The sequence below is a fragment of the Triturus cristatus genome, chromosome 3_2, assembly GCF_964204655.1.
Source record: "Triturus cristatus chromosome 3_2, aTriCri1.1, whole genome shotgun sequence".
Taxonomy (NCBI): domain Eukaryota; kingdom Metazoa; phylum Chordata; class Amphibia; order Caudata; family Salamandridae; genus Triturus; species Triturus cristatus.
In genome coordinates, this window is record NC_140584.1 from 792,188,876 (window position 1) to 792,212,607 (window position 23,732).

Consider the following 23,732-nt stretch of genomic DNA (forward strand, 5'->3'; position numbering starts at 1 on the left):
GTATTTTACTTTTCCAGAAGGCCAGCAAAAGGTAAATGCACCCTTAGTGACTTGCAAGCTGTGTAAGCGTGTACTTTCAAGAGGTAATCCTGACAGGAAGTATTCCTTTGGGAATCACACCATGATGAGACACCTTAAGGATGTACACAGAAGGACACATGCTCGACTTACTGAAGGTAACCCTTCAGTAAATCAACCAAGCACATCCACAGCAGCTCAGCCTGGACCATCATCTGCAGAGCCGAGTCCTTCTTCTGCAGGTCAGGTGAGCCCTTCATCTGTGGGGGGAGCATCTCCTTTTTCTGGTCCTCTGGAAATTAACCCTCGGTTTGCGAGGGTTGAAGTACGGTGCGCCCATTATCACGATCTAATTACTTATAGGGAGACCAGTGTTTCCCTAGTGAACAGTAAAATAGATCAGCACACTTGTTGTACCGTCTAATATTCCCAATCTTTCTTTCCTCTGTCCCTGCATGAACACAACGGCTCTTTTAAGAGCCAACCTTACCTTTCATCTATTTTTTATATATTTTTTTTAAAACTTTTTTTATTTTTTTTTTACCGTACGCGTACGGTACGCGTAATTTTTTTCTTTTTTTTAAAAAAACACTAAAAATCAATTATCACATTACAAGGTCCTTGAGAGACTACAATTAAAAACTGCAAATGTGATTGTAGAGAAGTGGAAAAAAGGGACCATGACATTATTGACTTACCATACCCACTCAAAAAAAGATTTATTCATTTAATTTATTTTTAATTGCTTTTAAAATGATTATAGTTTTCGAAAATTTTCTATCTCAATCTGAAAAAAAAGAAAAAAGTATTAATATTTAATAAAACATTTAATAATACAGTACACATATTTACATATTTTTCAAAAAATATTTTTGCCTTTTTTTTGCCGTTTTCAGAAAATATTGCATTTCACTATAAATTGTGAAAGCAATTGCATTCATCATTTAACAGCAGGCAAAAAAAAATTAACAATCTCAAAGATTGTTTTTAAAAAAGCCCAGAATCTCTTTTTTCATAAACATAACTTTAAAGAAATGCATAATATTCTAAAAAAATATCATCTAATATCTATACTTATTTCTTTAAAATACCGTCTGATATTTTTGTTTCAGAAGTATAATCACAATAATATATGTCAAATAACTCCACAATACATCTGGTTCCATTTCCTTTAGGCCAAATAGTAATTTTAAAATTCTTTTTTTGTTTAATTTCCAATGGTAATCCAATAAAAAACAAAAGTTTAAATTGTACAGATGTCACCGTTTCTCTGTAACATTTTGGTTTCCGAAAGATTAATTAATAATTAAATAAGTCCACAATAGAATTGTTTACTTTTCCGCATGGCCAAATAGTAATTTTAAAAATCTTTTTTGAAAAAATTTCCAATGGCAATCCAATAACATTCCAAAATTTAAATTGTGCACATGTTACCGATTTTTTCTAAATTTTTGGTTTTCCAAAGTTTCCTTAAAAAATGGAAAAATTCCACATTACAATTGGTTACCTTTCCATTAGGCCAAATGATAATTTGTTAAATATTTTTATTTGTAAATTCCAAATGGTAATCCATTAAAATGGTAAAATTGTTTTCTCCAGATGTTGTCAAATCTCTCTAAAATTTAGGTTTCAGGAAGATTAGATAGGAATTTGCTAAATCAAAAGGCAAACGTTGCTTAAAAATCTATTGGGAATCATTACACAGTGTCCAGCCTTTTTCACATTTAAGATAAACTGTGTAATGACCAGAAGTTACAGTGGGTCCATCATGGAAAATTATTGCAACTGTTACAAAAGTTTTTCCTGAAATTGATAATTGCTGTCCTGTAAACTTCTTTATTAAAGTATCCAATTTTGAACCATCAGCTCTACATCGTTGCATCATTAAAATTACATACTGTCTGTATTCCTTTAAAATTAATGTTGAAAACATGTCAGATTTACACTCACTGCATTGCATGCTATGATTAGCATCTTTAACTAATTTAGCAAAAGTGACTGTTTTACTCTCTGGCAATGTTAAATAAATAAACCTTTCAGAATCAACATTAGAGCCACATATATTATAACAGTTTTCACAACTATGTTCCCATTTATAAGAGAGACCAAATAAATTTTCAATGTTAACCCCTTCTTCTTCCAGTACCTGAAGAAAATAAATCAAGAATTCCTGTGCGTCTTGCTGTACATTTTGAGAAAACTGTGTTCGTCCTGAACATACATCTAAAACTTTTCTAATTTCAGTAGCACTTTCTATTTGAGTTTTATCATTACTCAGCTTTTCAAAAAGGAGACTCAGCACAGTACAGAATCTTTTTCCCTGATTTACTATTATCTGCTCTTGCAAACTTTCCAGATAAAATGCAACATTCAGCACTACATTAGCGTAGCAGTTGACACCAGAGCTATTTTCAAAATAACATCCTACAACCTGTTCTTCATTTTCCTTATTCTTTTTGCTTGCAATTACATCACTCCTCTTTTTTTTCCTCCTCTCTACATCTTCATTACAGATATTCTCATTTCTCCTTTTACGAGAAACTACACGTTTCTCCAACACAGGATACTGACCTAAATGAGGAGCATAGCTTCTTCTTAATCTATTATACTCCTTTACACAGTTTGTATCAGCACTAACTTTTGAATCATCAAAGTCTATCATGAATAAACCTGATAATGTTTTCACTCGTGACAAAGCAACATATGCCATACCTTCTTTGAATACAGTTGAACCAATGTTCACAAATGCACAATCTACAGTCAATCCTTGAGACTTGTGAATAGTTACAGCATATGCTAGAGAAAACGGAAACTGCTTCCTACGTACATATAAGTCTTTCACAAGCATGAAACGAACTGTACAACGACAAATATCTTTAACTTGTTCTATCTGATCAAATTTTATTTTTAAACATTCAATTCCAACTTTTTTCTGATAATTAATAAAACCCACAACTCTTCCCATAGCTCCATTAACTAAACCTTTTTCAACATCCAAATTTCTCCTTAAAAATACTCTACAGTTCATGCAAACATATAGATTTTTTTCTAATCCAGCTGTTTTGGAAATCTTCTTCTCTAGTGAATCCAATTTATTTTTCAGTGTGCCTGTTAATGTGACAGTAATTCTTCCATCCTCAATTTTGTCCACTGCTTCCAATTTCCTGATATCTTCCTTTTCCAATTTCAAAAGCTCCTCATTGAATATTGAGCATTCACGTAGAGTTGGCATTAAGCAGATGACACTTTTGTTTTCTGCAATGTTCTTGTATATCTTCTCTGCAACTATTTCTTCCTTTGGAAATAAATTATGTAGCAGCCGAGTCTGTAATGCTTTTTTGCCAGCTTCTGTGAGTAGTCCAATCCTGATATCTTTCAGAATACTTCCATATTCTTCATCGTTTGCTTGCCTCATATTAGTTGTAAGTTCCTTGTACTCAAAGAAGGACCAAATATTTGTATTACCGATGCTTCCCAATGACTTCTTCGTGTCTTCATGTGTCACAGTATTAAACACTGGTTGTCCTTTAACTGGAGTAAGTTGCAAAAGATCTCCAAAAACTATGACGTGTTTTCCTTCAAATAACACGTCATAGTCTGACTTCAGAATTTGCTGCATTCTTAAATGCACAAAGGCAAGCATTAAGTTCGATACCATGCTCACCTCATCAATAATGAGAACTTGCATCTTCTTCAATACTCTTGAAACTTCCAAGCATGCTTCTCCAGTTAGCTTGTTGTATTGTATTTTGTTCTCATGCTCCACTGGTAACATTAGCAAACGATGTAAAGTGATTCCTTTTATGTTATATGCTGCTAACCCAGTTGGAGCAGTAACCACACAAGACAAAGTAGAATCCGTTTTTTGCTGTAGGTAGCTTCTGATGACTTTTATTAGGAAACTTTTTCCAGTTCCAGCTTGTCCGCTTACATACATCCTGATTGGATGAAATGATGTGCATGAGCACTCTTTTTTTTCATGTAGAAATCCGTGATCAATTTTGTTTCTGATCTCTTCATAAATTTGTTGCTGCTCTTGATTCAGTTGTCTTTCCAAATTTTGTAAGTCTATAAATTCTTCTTGAGCTTGATTCATAGCTGTTTCCACTTCATTCATGGCTATTGATGCTTCATTTTCAACGATTGGTTGTCCTAGGGGATCTTGACTGAGTGTTCCTGAACTTTGGCTGTCCTGAGAACTGTCTCTAGCTATTTCTGCTGCAATTGTAGTTTCCTGTTCAATTTCTTCATTTAACATTTGCAGATAAGTTGTGAATGTTCTGCATTGTATGCTGTCTTTGCAAGCATTAAATGAATCTTCATAGCTTTGAAATTCTCCCAGTAGTTCATCCTTTGTACGCCATGGTTTAAACAGCTGTAAAAGAGCCAAGTAGTAAAATTCCTTTTTGTCAGTAGTGTCGCAACTCAGCTTCCGGTGATTTATCAAACTTCCTTTTGTTTGCTTCACCAAACATCCTTCCTCACCAATGACTTTATATTTTCCATTGTTGATGTCTTCTGCGGCTTTCCGTGAATAAATGTAGTTCTGCAGCACTTCATAGAGACACATGTTCTCCAGATGATGACTTCTCTTTGGGTAATATGTATCCAACATGTTTGATTTCAAAATATCTGTACTTTCTGGGTCATTCTCGGCCAAATATTCAATTTCTCCAACAGATTTCAGTACCCGATTTCTCATTGCTGCAAGTCCTAAACTTGCCCAAATTATTCTTCTTGATTTCGAGTAGAGACTTGCAGAAGATAACCTATCTGAACATTCGTAGGATCCAATTTCTCAATGCGATAACATCTTCAAACTGAAACTGTACAGCTTCTTACTGACAGTTTTCTCGTGAGAAATCCCTTCCCACATTTCCTTCAATTCTGTTTTTTCTGATTTCGTAATGTAAGACGTTACATATCGAGCAACAGCAATGGAATTGTCAGCTACATACTGTATATCCATGTTAGCGTTCCACATGGATAAAATCACTGGGTTGTAGTCATTTATATTTTTTGATTCTTCTTTTCTTTTAAGGTTGTAGGTATTCTTAGGTGATTTTCTTGTGATAGTATGTCTCACAGCTGACATAAAACTGTTAACTCTTCCATTTGAAAGAACAGGTCTAGGAAATCCAAATCGACATTTAGTGTAGTATTTATCTTTGCTCTTGTATTTCCGTCGACAGTATTTTCCACACCGATGACTTTGGAAACGTAAAACTTGCTCCTTTAACTTTTTCTCTTCTGTGCTTTTTGGTATAGCACATGTTGCATATTCTTCAATGTAAGATAACACTGCTTCATCAGTATCTGTTCCAAACTTTGGGGCATCCTTGATCCACAACAGCATATGAATATGAGGAGCACCTCTTGCCTGGTACTCTTTTCTCCAAAAGAAATCCACTACTTCTCCTAGAGGTGGATTTTTTTTATTGCAGATGAAGGACATCATAGCCTCAAATCTATGATTGAAATATCTGCAAACATTAACCGGATCCAATGAGCACAGTTCTCCTGCTATCTTGTATTCGATGTTTTTAATGTTTGAATTTGCCTCTCGTAGAAAATCCAGTAAATCATCCCAAGCGTACTCGGCACAGTTTAGGGTAAGGAACCATGTTGGAGTTCCTAAATTCCGTAACATGCATTTTAATTCACCATGGCGTCGGTACCAATATTCATTGCCGGGTCTGGTGGCTCAGTGGACTAATGCGTCTGCTGCAGGGGCCTGTGTTCGACCTCATGGTCACAGGTTCAAATCCCGGCGGGTCTACTCAGCCTTTCATCCATCTGAGGTCGATAAAATGAGTACCATTGAGTTGGGTAACAATAAACATCTGTTATTCAGCGCCAAGATACCCGTAGTGGTGAACGTGCGTTTTACAAATACACGTGTTATGTTATTTGTCCCACGCTGACAAGCCATCAGATTGATCAGTTGTGTTTCCAAATGATCATCTCGGTGCTGCACTTTCTCCATAAAATCCTTAGCAGACACATTTTGTAAATGTACTCCACTTTTTAAAATGTGATTTACTGCATAAGACAGTGCAGACAAGTCGCTTTCAAATAAAAGATGGAACAAATAAGGAATACTTTGTCGAAATCTGGGATCTTCAGCATATAGTCTTGTAGTCCGATACTCAGAAGCTGGAATCTGTTCCGGACGTTCATCGTATCGTCCTCCTTTTCCTTTAGGAAACAGCTGGGGAAAACATTGAGCTTCCAAGCTCTCCTCCCATACACTCACGGGAGTTCCTTTTGCTTTCTTCATCTGAAATAGATCAATATTGTCTCCCATAACTTCTTTTGAATGAAGAGGATGTATGGTAAAATGTTCATAAATTTCTTCTTCCTTTGACTTGTCCACTTTTTCAATTTGTCCAGTTGGTGTTTCTGTGTCTTCTTGTAAATCTTCTTCTTCTTCTTCTTCTATATAAATTGATTCATACCATTTGTTATTCCTTTTCAAATACAAATTTGCTCTTTGTACTTTCCGTACATCTACCAGCTCCTGCCAAATCTTCTTATTCTTTGTAGGTACACCATTAACCAGAATAATTAATGGTTCAGTTTCCAAAGTATCCGCATCAATAGTTTCCATATTTTTTTTCAAATCCAAGGGCAAATACACCACTCTACCTTTTAAACCTCTCAGTAAATCTGAAGGAGGTAATTTACCAGTTTTGGGCTCCATACGTACTATGGTCTGGAACGGATGAACACATTGAATGAGTAGAGTATAGACTCATATGTATTTAATTCAGAAAGTTCAGCAGGAATAGCATCCAATTCTAAATTATTATGTACAGCTCTGGTTGGCATTCTATTTTCCTCTAACCTGTTGTAACAGTATTTACAAATACGCTGAACTTCACCCAATTCAAAACAATTTTCAAGAAATATATAGGTGGCAAAATCCTTCCACTTATAATTATCTTCATTTTCACTCTTTCTGTAGAGATCAACATACCTGGTTTGTTTTCTATAATGAGTTCTGCGGCAACAAATACAAGTAATATTTGGTCTTTCATTAGAGATTATTGCAAATTTTGTTATGTGATCATTAAATGTCTTACTTACAGAGGGTTCTACATTTTCTTCACTTCTTCCTCATTTACTGTGTCCTTCTCTGCACTGTTTTGTTCAGGACCAAAGTAACAAAACTGAATTTCATCAACAACCTTCTCTACATCTGATACCGTTCCACGGAACAGAGCCCTATTCAATTCATCTAACTTTATTGCTGGACTTTTAGCAAAATACAACCGTCTCACAAACTTTCTCATTTCAGTATGATGAACAGCCAGCATCCTAAAATGATGGAAAACACTATTACACACTTTTCTAGATAGACAAGCCAGAGAATGACCCTGCAAACCAGTATTCTCTCTCACTCTGCATGGATCTAGACTTTGAAGCACCTTAATCTTCTGTTTCACACTTTTTTTGCTATATTCTCTTAGAAACTCACGAAATTTATCAATAGATTCCTGACGCACAGTGCAAATACTACTACAATTCCAAGTGTACACTGGGGCTTTAGGACGTCTCCCCATAGCCTCATCTGCCATCACTTGTACCTCATCTCTTGGAACCATTATCTCCTTCTCCATTATGCAACCATTTTTCACTTCATAAGCACGACCTCTGGTGTCAACTGCATGCAGCAAACTATTACTTTGAAAATAACTCTCTTCATTAAAAAAAGGTTCACTACTTGAACTATGCATCCATTTTCCTAAAAACACTTTACAAAAGTTTGTTCTGTTCACTACTCTTTTCCTTTTGCTATGTGATTTCAGTACATTAACCATTTTGTCTAATGTACGCATCCTATTCAAAATTAAAATGAATAGTTTCCTTTTTAATTCTAATGCCTTTGCTGCAATGGCTTCAATTTCTTTTTTTCTCTTATAAAACTTTGCCTTTTGCTTATATTTCTTCACATCCTTTATCAAATTGGACATAACTCTCCTCTGAAACATTTTTCTACGTATCTCTTTAAACGCTGTTTTTCTGTTTAAGTTTATATTTTTAGTTGCAGAAGGTATATTTGCATTAACTAAATTCTCAATTTTTTCCTGTCCTTTTCGATTGAAATCATTCTTTCCAGTACAGACATTTTGTACATTTTTCCTTTTTTTGAATATGTTCCTTAGAAAATCTTTTGTTTGCTTACCAGAAGATTTTTTCTTTTTCCCAACATGAGCATCTCCAACTAACTTAGGTCCTCCAGTTGTCTTCAAATATAGGTTTTTTCTGCTCTTTTTTTACTCTGGATTTTGTAGGCATCTTAAATTTTGTTCACTGCTCTTCAGCAATACCTGAAAAAAACTAAAAAAAAAATCCTTTATTTTATTTAAATATATTACTACATTTGTTTTCACATTAGTCACAAAACGAAATTTCTTTGCCAATTTGAAAGCACACTTACTGCTCTTTTTTTTGGCAACTGATAAACACTTTTACAGACTGACACATTATGAATCCACTTTTCAGATTTTTTACAAAGCACATGTCCAAACTGCTTTTTCAGACCATCACCATTTGTAACCTGGGTGACTGCCTACACTCCAGCAAGGGCAACCAGCCTTAGTGATGCTGAATGTATTTGCATTACTGACTGAAACCTCAAACCCCACTCGCTTGTGAATACTGTGCATGATTCCACATGGTAAGTAGCTGGCTGTGTGCTAAGAGTCTGCTTCTGCACCAAAAAATGGCTCCCCCTTTCCATCTAATGCAACTGTGAAATCACCAGAGCAATACGCAATAAATCTCTGCCTGTAATTCCTATTTGCACACAGAGTCATGTTTTCACATTAGTCACAAAACGAAATTTCTTTGCCAATTTGAAAGCACACTTACTGCTCTTTTTTTTGGCAAGTAATAAACACTTTTACAGACTGACACATTATGAATCCACTTTTCAGATTTTTTACAAAGCACATGTCCAAACTGCTTTTTCAGACCAGCATCATTTGTAACCTGGGTGTCTGCCTACACTCCAGCAAGGGCAACCAGCCTTAGTGATGCTGAATGTATTTGCATTACTGACTGAAACCTCAAACCCCACTCGCTTGTGAATACTGTGCATGATTCCACATGGTAAGTAGCTGGCTGTGTGCTAAGAGTCTGCTTCTGCACCAAAAAATGGCTCCCCCTTTCCATCTAATGCAACTGTGAAATCACCAGAGCAATACGCAATACATCTCTGCCTGTAATTCCTATTTGGACACAGAGTCATGTTTTCACATTAGTCACAAAACGAAATTTCTTTGCCAATTTGAAAGCACACTTACTGCTCATTTTGTTGGCAAGTAATAAACACTTTTACAGACTGACACATTATGAATCCACTTTTCAGATTTTTTACAAAGCACATGTCCAAACTGCTTTTTCAGACCAGCATCATTTGTAACCTGGGTGTCTGCCTACACTCCAGCAAGGGCAACCAGCCTTAGTGATGCTGAATGTATTTGCATTACTGACTGAAACCTCAAACCCCACTCGCTTGTGAATACTGTGCATGATTCCACATGGTAAGCAGCTACCTGTGTGCTAAGAGTCAGCTTCTGCACCAAAAAAAGGCTCCCCCTTTCCTTCTAATGCAACTGTGAAATCACCAGAGCAATACGCAATAAATCTCTGCCTGTAATTCCTATTTGCACACAGAGTCATGTTTTCACATTAGTCACAAAACGAAATTTCTTTGCCAATTTGAAAGCACACTTACTGCTCTTTTTTTTGGCAAGTAATAAACACTTTTACAGACTGACACATTATGAATCCACTTTTCAGATTTTTTACAAAGCACATGTCCAAACTGCTTTTTCAGACCAGCATCATTTGTAACCTGGGTGTCTGCCTACACTCCAGCAAGGGCAACCAGCCTTAGTGATGCTGAATGTATTTGCATTACTGACTGAAACCTCAAACCCCACTCGCTTGTGAATACTGTGCATGATTCCACATGGTAAGCAGCTACCTGTGTGCTAAGAGTCAGCTTCTGCACCAAAAAAAGGCTCCCCCTTTCCATCTAATGCAACTGTGAAATCACCAGAGCAATACGCAATAAATCTCTGCCTGTAATTCCTATTTGCACACAGAGTCATGTTTTCACATTAGTCACAAAACGAAATTTCTTTGCCAATTTGAAAGCACACTTACTGCTCTTTTTTTGGCAAGTGATAAACACTTTTACAGACTGACACATTATGAATCCACTTTTCAGATTTTTTAAAAAGCACATGTCCAAACTGCTTTTTCAGACCAGCACCATTTGTAACCTGGGTGTCTGCCTACACTCCAGCAAGGGCAACCAGCCTTAGTGATGCTGAATGTATTTGCATTACTGACTGAAACCTCAAACCCCACTCGCTTGTGAATACTGTGCATGATTCCACATGGTAAGTAGCTGGCTGTGTGCTAAGAGTCTGCTTCTGCACCAAAAAATGGCTCCCCCTTTCCATCTAATGCAACTGTGAAATCACCAGAGCAATACGCAATAAATCTCTGCCTGTAATTCCTATTTGGACACAGAGTCATGTTTTCACATTAGTCACAAAACGAAATTTCTTTGCCAATTTGAAAGCACACTTACTGCTCTTTTTTTTGGCAAGTAATAAACACTTTTACAGACTGACACATTATGAATCCACTTTTCAGATTTTTTACAAAGCACATGTCCAAACTGCTTTTTCAGACCAGCATCATTTGTAACCTGGGTGTCTGCCTCCACTCCAGCAAGGGCAACCAGCCTTAGTGATGCTGAATGTATTTGCATTACTGACTGAAACCTCAAACCCCACTCGCTTGTGAATACTGTGCATGATTCCACATGGTAAGCAGCTACCTGTGTGCTAAGAGTCAGCTTCTGCACCAAAAAAAGGCTCCCCCTTTCCTTCTAATGCAACTGTGAAATCACCAGAGCAATACGCAATAAATCTCTGCCTGTAATTCCTATTTGCACACAGAGTCATGTTTTCACATTAGTCACAAAACGAAATTTCTTTGCCAATTTGAAAGCACACTTACTGCTCTTTTTTTTGGCAAGTAATAAACACTTTTACAGACTGACACATTATGAATCCACTTTTCAGATTTTTTACAAAGCACATGTCCAAACTGCTTTTTCAGACCAGCATCATTTGTAACCTGGGTGTCTGCCTACACTCCAGCAAGGGCAACCAGCCTTAGTGATGCTGAATGTATTTGCATTACTGACTGAAACCTCAAACCCCACTCGCTTGTGAATACTGTGCATGATTCCACATGGTAAGTAGCTGGCTGTGTGCTAAGATTCTGCTTCTGCACCAAAAAATGGCTCCCCCTTTCCATCTAATGCAACTGTGAAATCACCAGAGCAATACGCAATAAATCTCTGCCTGTAATTCCTATTTGGACACAGAGTCATGTTTTCACATTAGTCACAAAACGAAATTTCTTTGCCAATTTGAAAGCACACTTACTGCTCTTTTTTTTGGCAAGTAATAAACACTTTTACAGACTGACACATTATGAATCCACTTTTCAGATTTTTTACAAAGCACATGTCCAAACTGCTTTTTCAGACCAGCATCATTTGTAACCTGGGTGTCTGCCTACACTCCAGCAAGGGCAACCAGCCTTAGTGATGCTGAATGTATTTGCATTACTGACTGAAACCTCAAACCCCACTCGCTTGTGAATACTGTGCATGATTCCACATGGTAAGCAGCTACCTGTGTGCTAAGAGTCAGCTTCTGCACCAAAAAAAGGCTCCCCCTTTCCTTCTAATGCAACTGTGAAATCACCAGAGCAATACGCAATAAATCTCTGCCTGTAATTCCTATTTGCACACAGAGTCATGTTTTCACATTAGTCACAAAACGAAATTTCTTTGCCAATTTGAAAGCACACTTACTGCTCTTTTTTTTGGCAAGTAATAAACACTTTTACAGACTGACACATTATGAATCCACTTTTCAGATTTTTTACAAAGCACATGTCCAAACTGCTTTTTCAGACCAGCATCATTTGTAACCTGGGTGTCTGCCTACACTCCAGCAAGGGCAACCAGCCTTAGTGATGCTGAATGTATTTGCATTACTGACTGAAACCTCAAACCCCACTCGCTTGTGAATACTGTGCATGATTCCACATGGTAAGCAGCTACCTGTGTGCTAAGAGTCAGCTTCTGCACCAAAAAAAGGCTCCCCCTTTCCATCTAATGCAACTGTGAAATCACCAGAGCAATACGCAATAAATCTCTGCCTGTAATTCCTATTTGGACACAGAGTCATGTTTTCACATTAGTCACAAAACGAAATTTCTTTGCCAATTTGAAAGCACACTTACTGCTCTTTTTTTTGGCAAGTAATAAACACTTTTACAGACTGACACATTATGAATCCACTTTTCAGATTTTTTACAAAGCACATGTCCAAACTGCTTTTTCAGACCAGCATCATTTGTAACCTGGTTGTCTGCCTACACTCCAGCAAGGGCAACCAGCCTTAGTGATGCTGAATGTATTTGCATTACTGACTGAAACCTCAAACCCCACTCGCTTGTGAATACTGTGCATGATTCCACATGGTAAGCAGCTACCTGTGTGCTAAGAGTCAGCTTCTGCACCAAAAAAAGGCTCCCCCTTTCCTTCTAATGCAACTGTGAAATCACCAGAGCAATACGCAATAAATCTCTGCCTGTAATTCCTATTTGCACACAGAGTCATGTTTTCACATTAGTCACAAAACAAAATTTCTTTGCCAATTTGAAAGCACACTTACTGCTCTTTTTTTTGGCAAGTGATAAACACTTTTACAGACTGACACATTATGAATCCACTTTTCAGATTTTTAAAAAAAGCACATGTCCAAACTGCTTTTTCAGACCAGCACCATTTGTAACCTGGGTGTCTGCCTACACTCCAGCAAGGGCAACCAGCCTTAGTGATGCTGAATGTATTTGCATTACTGACTGAAACCTCAAACCCCACTCGCTTGTGAATACTGTGCATGATTCCACATGGTAAGCAGCTACCTGTGTGCTAAGAGTCAGCTTCTGCACCAAAAAAAAGGCTCCCCCTTTCCTTCTAATGCAACTGTGAAATCACCAGAGCAATACGCAATAAATCTCTGCCTGTAATTCCTATTTGCACACAGAGTCATGTTTTCACATTAGTCACAAAACGAAATTTCTTTGCCAATTCGAAAGCACACTTACTGCTCTTTTTTTTGGCAAGTAATAAACACTTTTACAGACTGACACATTATGAATCCACTTTTCAGATTTTTTACAAAGCACATGTCCAAACTGCTTTTTCAGACCAGCATCATTTGTAACCTGGGTGTCTGCCTACACTCCAGCAAGGGCAACCAGCCTTAGTGATGCTGAATGTATTTGCATTACTGACTGAAACCTCAAACCCCACTCGCTTGTGAATACTGTGCATGATTCCACATGGTAAGCAGCTACCTGTGTGCTAAGAGTCTGCTTCTGCACCAAAAAATGTCTCCCCCTTTCCATCTAATGCAACTGTGAAATCACCAGAGCAATACGCAATAAATCTCTGCCTGTAATTCCTATTTGCACACAGAGTCATGTTTTCACATTAGTCACAAAACGAAATTTCTTTGCCAATTTGAAAGCACACTTACTGCTCTTTTTTTTGGCAAGTGATAAACACTTTTACAGACTGACACATTATGAATCCACTTTTCAGATTTTTTACAAAGCACATGTCCAAACTGCTTTTTCAGACCAGCATCATTTGTAACCTGGGTGTCTGCCTACACTCCAGCAAGGGCAACCAGCCTTAGTGATGCTGAATGTATTTGCATTACTGAGTCCAACCTCAAACCCTTAAACTATTCTTTTATTATACCAGTACACCTTAATTTATTGTGAAAACATAGTCCATATTATTTTACATGTTCCTCACATTTAAATTTCTCCCAAAACAGAAAATAATAAACACAACTTCAACAAAAAGAATTGCATTTCTATTATTCATTTCTTAATTTACCATATACATCCCCTCTCAGACTCTAAACTCACCTTTAAAATTAGTTAGTTGTGAAAGAAATGTGGCACTCAAACAGCAGTTTATCAGAGCCAGGATCTCTGTTCTCTACACCTCTCTCCTCTCAGCAGAACCAGATAATGGCAAACTTTCCCTCTCTTTTTCCACACATATACATGTTAGTTTCAAATCTCAGTGCTTGCCCCTTTTTTTCAAATGTAATCACACATTTCTATTGGTTGAAAACCAACCCTTTTCCAAAAGTACCCTTCCCCCAACTTGACTTCTGCCTAGTACCCTTCCCCCAACTTGACTTCTGCCTGCTACCATAGCAACAGCTCATGGAACACTGCTGTGTGGAGTCAGGTCAGAAGTTCGCCAAACAATGTTTCAATTCCACAGAGCAAGAGTGCTTGACTTTTCAAACCTAACAGCAAATCCATAGTACTGTTCTTTGGTAACACATTTTTCTGTACCAATACAAAACATGCTTCTATTAATTTACACATACAGCCTAGTTTTTATTCTAGAATGGTATGAAACAGCCAATCAGTTCTTTTTTTTTTGAAAAAAATATGTATGCCTCCATTTCCAAACTGTCTTTCTTTTCATATTGCCATTCTACTGAAAGACACCTCCTGAGTGCATCCAGTTCTCCTTTGAAGATGTTCACAGTGTGGATTGTAGGGCACAGCTATGTCTTCTGGAGTGAAAAGTATGCAGAGAAAACAGATATGGTGAGAGACCTTGCTTTGCCAAATGTAGACATTAAATGGATTGGTCAGAGAGGGTTAAAGTGGCACCAATTAATGCCATTGGTGAAATCCTTCATGCACATCCAACACCCTGACCTCATAATAGTGCACTGTGGTGGCAATGACCTAGGCACTTTGACTGGGGTAGGTCTGGAAATGCTTATGAAGGAGACCTTTGCACAACTGTTTTCACTTTTCCCTAAAACTGCCTTTGTGTTTTCTAACATATGCCAAAGGCAAAAATGGAACTGGTCCAATCATTTCTGTCCGCAGATTGACAAAGCAAGAAAGCACGTCAACAAATCTGTTTCTGCTTTCCTCCGTGACTATGGTATGGGTTCCATTTACCACAACAACTTGCGTTATGACATGCAAGACATTTATAGAGGAGATGGTGTGCACTTCAATGATGAAGGGAACAGAGTCTTCCTCTTGAACCTTAGACTCTGCATCGGTACTTACTTGTAGGTACCACAAAAAAATCACTTCATAAACACAACGGCTCTTTTTAGAGCCCCCTAATATCTAAACACTTAAATCTGATTTTCATTTCTTTTTTTTTTTTTTTTTTTACCGTACGCTTACCGTAAGCGTACCCCGTGATTTTTTTTAAAATCAATAAATGTTTTCTTTGTACTTTTCTGTCCTTCTTTGACCCCCTTACAAATGTTAGGGGGTCTGTAACTCTCCTCCTTGCCCCCTTTTCTTGTTATCACTCTTTTTTTTCTGAGTGAAACACACGAAATGGCGGCCGCCGCTTCCTGGTTTCAACCGATTCGAATGTTTACTAAGATCTAAGAGCCAATCAGAATCGCGCTCGCGCACGCCACCGTACGCATACGGTAAGCGTACCGTAAGCGCACCGTAAGCTGGCTCAGATATATATATTGATTTAAAGGCTATTTTCTCAGAATCTACTGAACAGATTTACACCAAACCTACAAAAGGCACTTCCTTGACCTGAGGACTACCTCTCTGCCAAATTTCTAGTAATTCTGTTCAGCCGTTCGGGCTGTAGCCCTGTCTAAAGGTCCTATGGAAAAATGCATGGGAAAAACGCGTTTTGGGACCCCCCTTTTATCTCAGCCCCCGCTTGATGAATCCCCCCGAGACTTTCAGGGAAGGAGCGGAGCATAGCGCCCCACCTATTTTGAAAAATTCGCGAGGATTCGTCGACCGGCGCCAAAGTTATTCAAAATAGAATGTTGCGGATTTCCTATGGAAACGTGGTCCTAACTATAACTACCTACTGGCGACCGCCTGTAGGTAATATATATATATATATATTCAGCATACGGTTCAAGTCGATTTAAGCAAAAACCACACTGCACTCCCAGGGGGATTGTTTCATTCGGCTTTTTTTATTGATGAGTTCACATCAACGCGTTTCGATGGCCTCTCGCCACCTTGTTCACGATAATGAAAAAACAATCGTTCCTCTTTTTAAAACAGACATGTGACATACAAAACATAAATGAGGGACTATCAAATTATTTCATCAACCTGGTAAACGGTAGGTCAAAAGCTCCCGCCATTTTGGAATGTGTTTCCATTTCAATGCCTTGTACTTATTCACTACAGTGACATTATGAATAGTTATTCCAACATAATATTTTCATTGGCGTAAATTACTTGCAATTATTTACACATGCAATTTCTTAATCCTCTATGAATTTATATATACAAAAATCAAAACCTTGAAATGTTCCGATTTCTCAACCTTTTTAAAAGACAAACCGCAAGTGCTGACGATTATCTTCATTTGTTTATAAAGTGCTAGTGCTTGTTGATGTAAACATTTACACTTGATTTCAAATAAAGTGCCAGTGCATATATATTCTCTGTTTAAAAAGTGCTAGTGCTTTCCATGTAAACAAATTGTCTTTATTAGTCTATTTTAATAAAGTGCTAGTGCTTCAAGTAAATCAGTGTAAACTTTTAAAAGGTTAAAAAGGTTTTTGATGTATATATAATCTCCTACCTGACTACCATAAAATTTGTATAGCATCCTCTAAAAAACGAATAATTCATTGAATAAACGGCATCTCTTATTTTAATATTGATTCAGGTGGGAGTTTCATTGAACTTTTTCAGTTACTTTGACTATACATTTTTATTAGCAACTATTTCATTTCTTAGTATAGACAAGTGTGTAGATCTTCATCCACATTCAAACCCTGTGGTTCCCTGCAATCGAACTCCAAGATATAATAAGTTTCTAATTTACGGAGTTCCTTCTCTCGATCCCCTCCTCGTTTTTTCTTTGGGATTTCTGCAATACAGCTGTATTGTAGACCTGTTGGATCACTCTGATGGCACCTTTCAAAATGTCTTGCGATTGGATACGTTCTATCCTTATTTACAATCGCTCTTCTGTGTTGCAGTACTCGTTGGAACACTGGTAAGGTGGTACTCCCTATGTACATCTTTTGGCAGGGGCATTGTAAGGCATAAACCACAAAACTGGATCTACACGTTAAAAAGCCTCTAATTTTAATAGTTTTATTAAAAGATGTTTTAAAATGCGTCCGATTCACTCCATGCTGGCACGCCTTACATTTAAAACATTTCCTAAAACCCATTTTCCGTGTCAGCCATGTAGGCGGTCCCAATTTCTTACTTTCAATGTATTCACTGTTTACAATTCGATCCTTTAATGATTTGGATTTGCGAAAGGTAATCTCAGGATGCTTTTTCATCTTAGGACCTAGTATTGGATCGTTTTTCACAAGATGCCAGTGTTTATTTAAAATCATTCTGACTTCTTTGTGATTTTTATTAAATGTAGTAATAAATCTACAATCACTTTGTCCTTGTCCCAGATTCCTCTTTTTCTTTTTCTGTTCAGTTTTCGAGGGTTCAAATAAAACTTTTTTCCTATCTAGTTTTCTTGCTTTTGAGGCTGCCCCTTCTATTATATCCTGTGGGTAGCCTCTCTGTAGGAATCTTTCGCTCATTTCCTCTTCAATTCTTAGGTATTCTTCAAGGCTGCTACATGTTCTCCTGGCTCTATAAAACTCACCAAAGGGAATACTTCTAATTAACGGGGCTGGATGAGCGCTCCCCGCATGTAAAATTGTATTCCCTGAGGTGGGCTTCCTAAAAACAGTGGTTTCTAGTTTTCCCTCAGCAGCCTTTACTCTTACGTCCCAAAAATCTATACAGGATTTACTATGTTGTCCAGTGAATCTCAAGTTGAGGGTGTTACAATTTATCTCATTAATAAACACCTCAATTGATGCTTCCGTGCCCTCCCACAGCACAAAAACATCATCGATAAATCGCACCCACAAAAGTATGTTGTCACTCCAATGTTCTAAGTGTGGGCCTCTGAGCATCTGCTCCTCCCACCAGCCCAGATGTAGACTGGCATAGCTGGGGGCGAAGCAGGTGCCCATCGCCGTTCCTTGTTCCTGTTGGAACATTTCTTCCCCGAACAAGAACATATTTTTGGTTAAACACCATTGCATCATTTCCAAAATCATTTCATTTTGTTTAAAAAACCTCAAAGGCCTCCTGTTTAGATAAAATTCAGTTGCTTTCAAACCCTCAGTATGCCGTATACTCGTATAAAGAGTAGCAATGTCAAGCGTTAATAACACCATACTGTTCTCATCCCATCTTATATCGAAAATACATTTTAAAAAACCAGTAGAATCCTTAATATAAGAGGTCAAGGTCTTCACTATAGGGTTTAAAAAGTAATCTATATATTTTGAGGTATTTTCAAAGAGGCTTCCACAAGAGGAAATGATAGGTCTTCCCGGTGGTGAAGCCACATTCTTGTGGACTTTGGGGAGCATATAAAAAACTGGGAGAATTGGATTATTTTGTTTTATAAATTTGTACTCATCCCAGTTCAATAAATCCTCTTCCTTCCAAACCTCTAATCTAGCATGGTATTTTTCTTTCACCAAAGTAAACTCTCGCATGTCAATCCTTTTATAGCATTCAGTATTATTTAATTAAGTAAGGGCTTCTTTCTTATATAATTCTCGTCCCCATAATACAACGTTCCCTCCTTTGTCGGAGGGTTTCACCAACACACCATCATCTTTAATCAATTTCTCCACCGTTTGCTGTATGATTTCTTTTTGAGGATCTCTTTTCTTTTTCTGATCCGCTAAGTTACTATACAGTAATTTCAGATCCCTCGTCACGTTTTGCAGAAAAAATGTCCAAATTATCTCGCGCTGTTTGTGGCAAGAATTTAGATCGTGGTCGAAACGGTGTGTGGTCACTACTCAATAATCCAAATGTGTCTCCTTCATTCAAAGTTTCTGTCTGCGAAGAGTCTATGGAAGGACAGTCATTTTCATTACACAGTTCCATTAAATCACCAAGAATTGCAGCATCCAAGGTATTTAAGCCACTCGAATTCGTAGTTTGAATAGTTTGTGACTGATCTGTAGGGGTTCTGTCAAGTCGTTTATTCGCAAACATTTTGGCAAGTTTTAATTTTCGCACGTACTGATACAAGTCCATTCTACTATGGGGATAATTAAATTCATTATCATCACAGTATGATAACCCCAGTTCTAACACAGATTGCTCTTCTGTTGTTCGATTAATGGTGCTCAGATTTATAATGGTCTTGTTTGTGGTTACTTTGTTGATTTTTTCATGTTTGAGCGCATTGAGCGTTTTACTTGCCAATCTGGTGCTCCTCCTGTATCCTTCTCCTCCCCTTCTCTGTTTCCTCTTCCTGCACCTCTTCCCCTTCCGCGGCCCCTCGAAGGTCGGTGGTCTGTCTGCAGTTCCATTTGTAAAAAACGGAATTCATCTGTCACCGCCAGACGAATATCACTTTGCCCCTTCCTTCTATCAGGTTCCTGCTCCTGTTCCGAGCCTGTATCGGAGCTTAACTCACTGCATGAGGCCTCTTGTATTGTTGCAGTCCCACTTTGGATTTGTTTCCGTCTAACGGAATCAAATTTTTTGGCAAAAGTGTATATTCTTCCTGCCTCATAATCGAGTCGGTCACGCGTGAATTTTGTGGCTTTTCTATCCTTGATGCGCTTCTCATATTTTTCTAGCAGTATTTTAAGATCTGTTTTGAATTTCTCTATTTTTGCTTTCTCAACATGTTTCCCAAAGATATCATTTAATTCCTTGATCTTCTCCACCACTTTCCCATGCTCTTTATCAGCATACTTCAACAATATGCGCATCATGTTGGTCGAGCTGTTCGCACTGTTCTCTGCCCATTCGCTCAACATGTCAACATGGGGATTCTCATACGTTGGCGTAATCATAATTCGTAGTCCTCTTCGGACTCTTCCTACTTGTAAATACTGCCTTAGGGAGGCCACCTCCCACCAACGAGATATTTCTCTTTTTTTTAATTTCTCAAAGTCATGTAACTGTTTAGTCAAATCAGTAACTCCTCCCACATTTGAGACAGTACTGTTTTTCTCTTGCGTTCTTGGCATGTTTTCAAAGAGCTTTTTTGCTTCTATATATATATGTGTGTGTGTGTCCCAAGAACTCCGTTTGTATCTCCTTGCAGAAAACAGATACATACCACAGTTAAGTGCAAATTCATTTATTAATCGTGCAAAAATCCCACCATGACGTGTTTCAGCCCGTCCATGGGCCAGGTATCTCCTATTGGCTTATATTGTGCAATTTAACAAGCGTAACGATTGGCACATGTAATTCAAGCTTGAATAACATAGAAAACAAACTCAAGGCTGAAACATCACTAGTCCTGTTTAGATGGAAATGCAAATAAAGCTATATGTTCATCAAATCCTAAAGATTGATTTAAAAAGACAATTATGTCAAAAAATTAAATCAGTTGAAAGGACAAAAATCATGCTTGCATATATTTAGTTGCGCCAAACCCTAATATATTAAAATGAAATTTTCAAAGTGCAAGTGCAAAGTATGTGCAAAATAAGCTGTTATAAAATACAAATAAGTAACATTGGACCAATTTCTAATTTTATGTTCATATATGGTGCCAAAATTCCCAAAAGGTTATATAAACGAACCATATCATCGGCATCTAATGCCTGTTTATAGATCAGGTACTGGAGCCCAGTAACCTTTTTTCTTTATTTACATAAATGGTAGTAATGATAGCTTTGGCGGTTTTCACTCAATACCTATTCCAATTGTATGCAACACAACATAATTACAGTTTAAATACCAGAATCTATGATGTTTTCTTGTCCTTTCTTTGTCCTTATCTTTGTGGATCATTTACAGTATATAGTATATTTATATTTTATGAACATATTTTGATGAAATAGAATATGAGATGTAAACATAGACCACAACGACATTCCCTAGTCCCTGTCCACATAAATAAATAAATACACATGTAATAAATATCTTATAAGCAACATAAATGCAATCCAAAATAGATAAAAATCTGCCTAAATATTCATATAAGTAATAAATAATTATGTATAAAAGAACCACTAAAATGTCAATAAATAATCCATAAATACACCTAAAACTCACAATTAATAAGATCTCATAAAATATTAAATTCAAGGTGTTATAAAATCTGCAAAATTTAAATCGACAATTTCTAGGAAATCTATAGACATGTAAATAGATCTTCTGTCACATTTAGACCTGATGGATATTTTGTATTGAGATCCAAGATATATCTCGTTTCTAACTGGTGTAACCTGTGTTCTCTATTGCCACCTCTACTACTTGCTGGAATTGAATCTATGACAAAATACCTGAGCTCTCTACTCCTTGACTCATGCTTAGCTTTAAAATGACTAGCCACCGGATATGTATTATCCTGATTATTTATTGCCCTTAAATGCTGTAAGACCCATTTATGTACTTGAAGCTTGGTGCTTCCTACATAAAGTAGGTTGCATGGGCATGGTAATACATAAATTGCAAACTCTGTTTTACATGTAAGTAATTTAGATATTTTGGTGCCGATTACGATCCGGTAAAAACCGGGTACGAACCGTCGGTCGGAGCGTATTCTCCGTCCGACTCGTACCCGGTTGTAAAACATTACAAACATGGAATTACGATTCGCACGGAAACACCATTTCCGTACGAATCGTAAAAAACACCGACCGACGGAAATATGCATACGAATGTGATCCGGGAATGCTGCCACGTGACGTCGGGACGCTTCTAGGCAGCGTTTCACGACCCAGGAATTACGATTCAAACCGACAGCAGTCCGGACGGCAATATTTTCACGGCACCCAAAAAGTGCCGCAAATGCGAAGTGCGGCGCAAAACGACCGGAGTAGGTGGTCCAGTAAGCGCCGTACCTTCCCCCAGCCCCCGCATGTACGCGCCGTACCCCCCCCAGCCCCCGCATGTACGCGCCGTACCCCCCCCTGCCCCCGCATGTATGCGCCGTACCCCCCCAGCCCCCGCATGTACGCGCCGTACCCCCCCAGCCCCCGCATGTACGTGTCGAACCCCCCCGTGTATGTACACCCGAGTACGTGTCGAACCCCCCCGTGTATGTACACCCGAGTACGTTCGAGTCGTACCCCCACCCGTGTATGTACACCCGAGTACGTGTCGAACCCCCCTGTGTATGTACACCCGAGTACATTCGAGTCGTACCCCCACCCGTGTATGTACACCCAAGTACGTGTCGAACCCCCCGTGTATGTACACCCAAGTACGTTTGAGTCGTACCCCCACCCGTGTATGTACACCCAAGTACGTGTCGAACCCCCCGTGTATGTACACCCGAGTACGTTCGAGTCGTACCCCCACCCGTGTATGTACACCCAAGTACGTGTCGAACCCCCCGTGTATGTACACCCGAGTACGTTCGAGTCGTACCCCCACCCGTGTATGTACACCCAAGTACGTGTCGAACCCCCCGTGTATGTACACCCGAGTACGTTCGAGTCGTACCCCCACCCGTGTATGTACACCCAAGTACGTGTCGAACCCCCCGTGTATGTACACCCGAGTACGTGTCGACCCCCCCGTGTATGTACACCCGAGTACGTTCGAGTCGTACCCCCACCCATGTATGTACACCCGAGTACGTGTCGAACCCCCCGTGTATGTACACCCGAGTACGTTCGAGTCGTACCCCCACCCGTGTATGTACACCCGAGTACGTGTCGAACCCCCCGTGTATGTACACCCGAGTACGTTTGAGTCGTACCCCCACCCGTGTATGTACACCCAAGTACGTGTCGAACCCCCCGTGTATGTACACCCGAGTACGTTCGAGTCGTACCCCCACCCGTGTATGTACACCCGAGTACGTGTCGAACCCCCCGTGTATGTACACCCGAGTACGTTCGAGTCGTACCCCCACCCGTGTATGTACACCCAAGTATGTGTCGAACCCCCCCGTGTATGTACACCCGAGTACGTGTCGAACCCCCCGTGTATGTACACCCGAGTACGTTCGAGTCGTACCCCCACCCGTGTATGTACACCCAAGTACGTGTCGAACCCCCCCGTGTATGTACACCCGAGTACGTGTCGAACCCCCCCGTGTATGTACACCCGAGTACGTTCGAGTCGTACCCCCACCCGTGTATGTACGGTGCGTACCCCCAGCGCTACGCTTGGGTGTTGTATTATGATTCTAAATTCCTTCTTTGTTTCATCAGTTTGTATTAATGCTCTGTCATGATTGATTTCAGTTCTACACTTTTTCTCCAAGAGCAACTCATGTCTGCTTCTGCGCATAGATTTATTGATTGCATTATCAATGGTTTGTTCTGAGTAACCCCTTTCTCTAAACCTCAATTTACTTACACTCTGTGCTTGTATAAGGTCACTTTCCATACTGTGAATACGCCTCAGCCGAAGCATTTCAACATAGGGGATACTAGTTATTTGGTGAGATGAGAATTTACCTTCTCGCGGTGTTCCATCATGAGGACCAGCTCCTTCCACCAGCCCATGTGCAAACATGCATAGCTGGGAGAGAAGCTGGCCCCCATCACAACTCCCCTTATTTGTCTATA